Source organism: Pongo abelii, chromosome 8 (assembly GCF_028885655.2).
Source record: "Pongo abelii isolate AG06213 chromosome 8, NHGRI_mPonAbe1-v2.0_pri, whole genome shotgun sequence".
Taxonomy (NCBI): domain Eukaryota; kingdom Metazoa; phylum Chordata; class Mammalia; order Primates; family Hominidae; genus Pongo; species Pongo abelii.
The window spans coordinates 129,051,236-129,059,229 of NC_071993.2; positions in this window are offsets into that span (position 1 = coordinate 129,051,236).

Here is a 7,994-nt window from a genome sequence, read left to right on the forward strand (position 1 = left end):
CGTGCAACCTGATAGTTCCAGAATATAGGAACTGTACCCTAAACAGAAAAGACTGATTAGCACGGTGGTTGCACATAATAATCAGGAACGAAGAGCGTTGCAAGATGATGAAGTGGGGAACAACATGATGAGGAGAACTAAATAAACTGTATCCCCCTTCCTAGGAGATGAAGCCCCTGGATTACCCTTCTGGTAAAATGAGATGACAATGAGGAGTTGCGAAGGATGTGTAGTAACCAGGACTTAGTGAACACCAGGCAGAGAGGAGAGATGCAGGAGATGAGTTAGAGATTGGGCAGATTTGGAGTGAATGAGTCCTCTGGTATCATGGCGTCCCCACTAGGCTGCAGCTTTTACCAGCCATCTTGCAAATCAAATGGAAAAACATGCAAATTCTCACGTGGGAAAAAGTTTTTAATAGTTCTGGCAGTGTTGCCTCTAGGGAAGGCAGCCCACCATAGGTTTCAGATGAAATCAGATCTGATTGGGTGCTGGGAATTCTAGGCTTGGTGGCCATGTATAGTCCAGCCAGGGCTGAGTTAGAGTATCAGTAATGCATTTGTTGTGGCAAGTGTCATGAACATGTCACTTGGTATCATTAAATATTCAGTGTGGGCACCTGTAATCCCAGCTACTCGGGAGGCTGAGGCAGAAGAATCGCTTGAACCTGGGAGGCAGAGGTTGCAGTGAGCCGAGCTTGTGCCACTGCACTCCAGCTTGGCGACAGAGCAAGACTCTGTCTCAAAAAAAAAAAAAAAAAAGAGAATATGTAAATGAATAAAGAGAGCCACTAAAGTAAAAAAAAGTATATGATCTCTCGTGTCAACAAAATAGGGCATGTTAGTAAACATGATCACACCTGCTGCTAAGTACTTGGAACCTCAATTCTAGACCACATGCCTCAGTCATGCTGTAAACCAGTGCTTCTCAAACTTTCACATGCATTCACATCACCTGGGAATCTTGTTAAAAATATAGATTCTGATTCAGTGGATGTGAGATGGGCCTCCAATTTTACATTTCTATTTTTTGTTGTTGTTGTTGTTGTTGTTGTTTGAGACAGAGTTTTGCTCTGTTGCCCAGGCTGGAGTGCAGTGGCACTATCTCAGCTCACTGCAACCTCTGCCTCCCGGGTTCAAGCGATTATCCTGCCTCAACCTCCCAAGTAGCTGGGACTACAGGTGCGTGCCACCACACCCGGCTAATTTTTTTCTTTTTCTTTCTTTTTTTTTTTTTTGTATTTTTAGTAGAGATGGGATTTCACCATATTGGCCAGGCTGGTCTCGAACTCCTGACCTCAGGTGATCTGCCCGCCTCAGCCTCCCAAAGTGTGGGGATTACAGGCATAAGCTGCCAGGACCAGCCCAATTGTACGTTTCTTTTTCTTTTTTTTTTTGAGACAGAGTTTCGCTCTGTCACCCAGGCTGGAGTGCAGTGGTGCAATCTCGGCTCACTGCAAGCTCCACCTCCCGAGTTCACGCCATTCTCCTGCCTCTGCCTCCTGAGTAGCTGGGACTACAGGTGCCTGCCATCATGCCTGGCTAATTTTTTTGTGTTTTTTAGTAGAGACTGTGTTTCACTGTGTTAGCCAGGATGGTCTTGATCTCCTGACCCCGTGATCCTCCTCCCTTGGCTTGTAATCCTCCTCCCTTGTAATCCCAAAGTGTTGGGATTACAGGTGTGAGCCACCACAGCTGGCCCCAATTGTACATTTCTAACAAGCTCCCAGCTAATAGTGATGCTGCTGATCAGAGACCACACTTTGAACTGCGAGACTTAGGAGATACAGAACAATTTAAATATGTTTACTCAATTGTGAAGGCCTGAGTGAAATCTTTTGTGTTGTTGTTAAAGGAGAGTTTTCTTTCTTTTAGAGCTCAGACATAGGAGCTCCTGGTTCTTAGGTCTTCAGATTCCAGGAATTATACCAGCACCATCACCCCCACCACCTGCTTCTTAGGCCTTTGGCCTTGGACTGGGAGTTACACCATCTGCTCCCCTGCTACTCAGGCCTTTGGACTCCGACTGCAGTACACCACCAGCTTTCCTAGTACTCCAGCCTGCAGATGGCATATCGTGGGACCTCTCATCTTCTCTAATTCCATGAGCCAAGGCCCACAAAAAATCTTCTCTTACTTATCTATGTATATCCTATTGGTTCTGTTTCTCTGCAAAACCTGACTAATACATCCTTTTTCCGTATTTGTAAATTCCTTCTCAACAGTAAGAAACCTGGTTCCTGTTATCATTGATAATAGGAGTCATTGCCTAATCTTCCTGTAACCAATCTCTGGCCATGCTGGCTGCATGCTTGGCACTCAGGCTTTCACACTTAGCTGCAATTGCTGATGCTCTCAGTGTTTTCCAAAGTGTTAATCAAGCTGGGCAATAACGCTATACTTACTATTTCTTTCATGTCTCTAGCACCTGATACATCCAAGCTAATACATTTCCTTCACTAAGGTACCATCTGAGCTCATCTCTAGCAAAAGTTTTAATAATTGCACCATCACCTTCTGCCAGAGACAATCTGTGTGCCACCTTCCACCAGATGGTGTCCTCATAGCCAGGTGGCAGGTGACCCAACCCCAAACATCCAGTCCTACTGTTTGGGTTTTTTTGGATCACCCCACTTCTGGTACCAATTGTCACAGGTTGGATTCTCTGGGAAGCAGACTATGAAACAGATTGGCATGCAGGAGGTTAGGGGATGTATTGCAGAAGGGAAGGAAATAGGATTGGGCAGAGGAAGCAGCTGAGTTTCACACTACGCAGCTCTCTTCCGCTGAGACAGTCCGCAAAGGGGCACACAGCTGAGGGCTGTCTGCTGGCAGCCCTTCCGGTCACTGGGAAAATAATTTCTTTTTTCCCTGGACAGTGCATCACAGGTCCCCCCACAACATCATCAAGGCTGTTCTGTAACCACAAGTAAATCGTCTCTTCTTCATCTATAAGTTGATTCACAAATTTGGAAATCAATGTGGAATATTTTTCTTTTTGGATTTCTGTGAATATTGTTTAATGCAGAGCTTGTGATCAATAAGATTACCAATTACATTTTCTCTCTTATACTTTTGCTTTCCTCTACAGTTTCTAATTGCTTTTTTGTTACTATTTGAAGAAATATATTGTCAACTTTTTCCAACCTCTTTATCAAATTCACTTTTCTACTGAAATCCTCCTTTTTTTCTTTTCTTTTCTTTTTCTTTCTTTTTTTTTTTTTTTTTTTTTGAGACAGAGTCTCGCTCTGTCTCCCAGGCTGGAGTGCAGTGGTGTGATCTTAGTTACCGCAACCTCCACCTCCCAAGTTCAAGCAATTTTCCTGCCTCAGCCTCCCAAGTAGCTGGGACTACAGGCACCCACTGCCACACCCAGCTAATTTCTGTATTTTTAGTAGAGATGGGGTTTCACCATGTTGATCAGGCTGGTCTTGAACTCCTGACCTCAGGCGATCTGCCTGTCTTGGCCTCCGAAAGTGCTAGGATTACAGGTGTGAGCCACTATGCCTGGCTCTCCTTTTATTTTTTTTTTCCTAGCGATCTCCATCCCAGGGCCCTGTGTCTGCCCACTTCAATTTGGATGAGCTGTTATTCCAGTCTTGCTACACAGTTGTCACCATGGGGTTTCCCTTTACTGCCAACCTTGGTTAAACTCATTGCTTTCTGGATTCCATGTTTAAAACTTTTGTTTAGTTTATGCCCTGGTTTTGCTGAGGTATTTTCTTAGAAGAGATGTAAAGCAAGCAAGTTTTATGAATCTAAAAAAGTCTTTATTTTTCTTTTCCATTTAGTTGAAGATTTGACTGGATGTAGAATTTTGATCTGAAACTAATTTTTCATCAGGAATTTAAAAGCATTGTTCCATTGTCTGCCTGAAATGGATTCTTTCTTTTTTTTTTTTTTTTTTGAGATGGAGTCTCACTTTTGTCACCCAGGCTCTAGTGCAATAGTGTGATCTCGGCTCACTGCAACTTCTGCCTCCCAGGTTCAAGCGATTCTCCTGCCTCAGCTTCCCGAGTAGCTAGGATTACAGATACGGGTCACCATGTCTGGCTAAGTTTTGTATTTTTAGCAGAGATGGGGTTTCATCATGTTGGCCAGGCTGGTCTTGAACTCCTGACCTCAGGCGATCTGCCCGCCTCGGCCTCCCAAAGTGCTGGGATTCCAGGCATGAGCCATCATGCCCAGCCAAGATTCTGATTCAGCATTCACTCAACAAACATTCCAAGTATGTTCTAGGCACTGACGATATAGGTGCTCCTTGTAAATTCTTCATAAATTAAAAGTATTGTAAGTTGAAAATGCATTTAACACACCTAACCTACTGAACATAGGGATATGGGAGTTAAGAAGAAATTACTTGGGCAGATAGTGAGGGTACGGAAGTCCTCGGTAGGGCTTTTATCCTTAATGAAAAGCAGCCCCAAATTGTTTTTTAACAAAGAGCAGCCTGTAAAGCCGAGCTGCAGATATAAACAAGCAAGCTGGGAGCTTGCACGGGTGAATGCTGGAAGGAGCTAGGGACTATATGTGTTCAAGATGGTGGCTCTGTCTTCCTTTCTCTTTGTCGGCCACCGTACAATGTATTGAAGAGCAGACAAGATAGTGCTGATCAACTGGAGAGTCCATTTACATAATAAGATTAGGCTGGGGCAGCCAGTCTTCCTCACAGGCTATGTAAATGTCATACCTGATGGCACCAATCTATGAGCTCTACATAAATCAGACACCACCTTTTCCAGCCTGCCTATAAAATCTGCTGCAGTCCGCCACCTCCCGTTTTGGACATCTCTCTCTCTCCTTTCTTCTATTAAGTTTTCTACTCCTTAACCTACCCACGTGTGTCCGTGTCCTGAATTCTTTCTCACTGTGAGACAAGGAACCCCAGCATAAATACCCTAGACAATGTAGCTGTTACAGTAGCATAGCCTAGCCTACCTAAAACTTGCTGAGAACACTTGCATTAGCCTACAGTTGGGCAAAATCATCTAACACAAAGCCTAGTTTGTAACAAAGTGTTGAATCTCCTATAATTTATTGAATACTGTACTGAATTTGAAAAACAGAATAGTTGTTTGAATACTCAAAGTACAGTTTCTGCTGAATGCATTCTCTCTTTTGCGCCATCTTATGATAAATCTACATCAAATTATTGTTATGTTAGGGACGGAAACTGCCTTTGCAAAACTGACAGTAACAGAAATGTGACATGGTTGACTTCATCTTGCTACTGACCTCCAAGCTGTCCTTGGTTATTCCTGGGCATAGGCCAAGCTAACTTTGGGAGGAACTCAATTTATAGTTTAATTTGAAAGCAAAGATTATAATAGTCCCTCCCTAAAACTAACCCCCTCTTTTCTCAGGGACCAAAGTCGCCTTTGTAAGACTAATGAAAGGCCACAAGAATAGGATAATGGGAGAAGCCAGAACTCTGCTAAAATGTAGGCATAGTTTCTATAGTCCCTTAATGCCCAGGGGTCATGTGGCCGGAGTTCACAAGATCTGTGACTTTCCCAATTGCTCCTATAGGTAACATCACTATTGTAGAACTTAAGATTGGGGTTTTTGTTTGTTTGTTTGTTTTTGTATTTTTAGTAGAGACAGGGTTTCACCATCTTGGCCAGGCTGGTCTCGAACTCCTGATCTTGTGATCCACCCACCTCGGCCTCCCAAAGTGCTGGGATTACAGGCGTGAGCCACCGCGCCCAGCCAAGATTGGGTTTTTTGAGATGTTTTTCAGACTGACCTCACTCGGAGTCATGACTCATGACTCAACAGGTCCTGGGGCCCCACCCTGAAGGGGGTGGATCGCCCCTCCACACCTGTGGGTGTTTCTCGTTGGGTGGAACGAGAGACTTGGAAAAGAAAAAGACACAAAGTATAGAGAAAGAAATAAGGGGACCCAGGGGACCAGCGTTCAGCATATGGAGGATCCCTCTGGCTTCTGAGTTCCCTTAGTATTTATTGATTATTTGTCGGTGTTTCTCAGAGAGGGGGATGTGTCATGGTCACAAGACAATAGTGGGGAGAGGGTCAGCAGACAAACACGTGAACAAAGGTCTTTGCATCATAGACAAGGTAAAGAATCAAGTGCTGTGCTTTAGATATGCATAGACATAAACATCTCAATGCTTTGTTAAGCAGTATTGCTGCCCGCATGTCTCACCTCCAGCCCTAAGGCGGTTTTTCCCTATCTCAGTAGATGGAACGTACAATCGGGTTTTATACCAAGACATTCCATTGCCCAGGGACGGGCAGGAGACAGATGCCTTCCTCTTGTCTCAACTGCAAGAGGCATGCCTTCCTCTTATACTAATCCTCCTCAGCACAGACCCTTTACGGGCGTCGGGCTGGGGGATGGTCAGGTCTTTCCCTTCCCACAAGGCCATATTTCAGACTATCACATGGGGAGAAACCTTGGACAATACCTGGCTTTCCTAGGCACAGGTCCCTGCGGCCTTCTGCAGTTTTTGTGTCCCTGGGTACTTGAGATTAGGGAGTGGTGATGACTCTTAAGGAGCATGCTGCCTTCAAGCATTTGTTTAACAAAGCACATCTTGCACAACCCTTAATCCATTTAACCCTGAGTTTGACACAGCACATGTTTTAGAGAGCACGGGGTTGGGGGTAAGGTCACAGATTAACAGCATCTCAAGGCAGAAGAATTTTTCTTAATACAGAACAAAATGGAGTCTCTTATGTCTACTTTTTTCTATACAGACATATTAACAATCTGATCTCTCTTGCTTTTCCCCACACCACCCAGAGGCAGACTCAGTGCATGAGGACTGTTTTCCACACCGGTATGATTTCATCCCCAACCAATCAGTGACACTATCCTCCTACCCCCTGACAACCAAATTGTCCATAAAAACCCTTGTTCCGAGCCTACAGGGAGACTGATCTGAGGGATAACTCCAGTTCTCCCACGTGGGCCAGCCTCGCAGCAGTTAAACTCTTTCTCTATTGCAATGCCATGGTCTCAGTGAATTGATTTTTGTCTGTGCAGTGGGGAAGAAGAACTTGTTGGGTGGCTCCAGAACCATCTGTATAATGATGAATAAGACAAAGTCCCTACTCTCATTGAGGAGACAGATAATAAAGAAAAGAAAAAAAAAATAGGATTTGGTCGTTGTAAGTGCAATGAAGAATTTAAATAGGCTAAAGGGATAGGTGGAGAATGGAAGTTGCATTTTTTCTTTCCCTCCAGATAGGGTCTCACTCTGTCTCCCAGGCTGGAGTGCAGTGGTGCGATCTTGGCTCACTGCAACCTCCACCTCCGGGTTCAGGCAATTCTCCTGTCTTAGCCTCCTAAATAGCTGGTATAGCAGGAACCTGCCACCACGCCCGGCTAATTTTTGTCTTTTTAGTAGAGAGGGGGTTTTACCATGTTCGCCAGGCTGGTCTTGAACTCCTAACCTCAAGTAATCCACCCACCTTGGCCTCCCAAAGTGCTGGGATTACAGGCATGAGTCACTGTGCCCGACCTGAAAGTTGCTATTTTAGATGTGATGAGCAGCACAACATCTTTCCTGAGGAGGTGACATTTGAGATGTGACTTGAATTGTGAGGAGTAATGTGTCATGCAAAAACACAGGGAAATCATATTGTAGTCAAAGTAATAGCAAAAAAAAAGTCTTTGGGGTTAAAATGTCTGACACATTCAAGAAAGTTCAGAAAGGCATACATACCTGTGTTAGAGTAGGTAGCTAGGGGAACATGAGAAGGGCAGCAGAGGGCATTCCACCCCCACCCCCAACCAGGAATGTCAGGCGACCATCATGTGATGGTCAGGTGGTTGTTACACTGTTTCTCTAAAATCATCATTGGTTGCAGCCAGCACCAGGGAAAGGCCGGCTCCCAATAGATAGAAAACACCTGAAGCTAGTGTCAGCCGCTTCCTGATAAGATCTCAGGAGTTGGGCAAGTGGGCTCAAGCATGGGCCCTAAGGGGCAAAATGTCAGAGTTTAACTAATATATGACCTTCCTCTAGG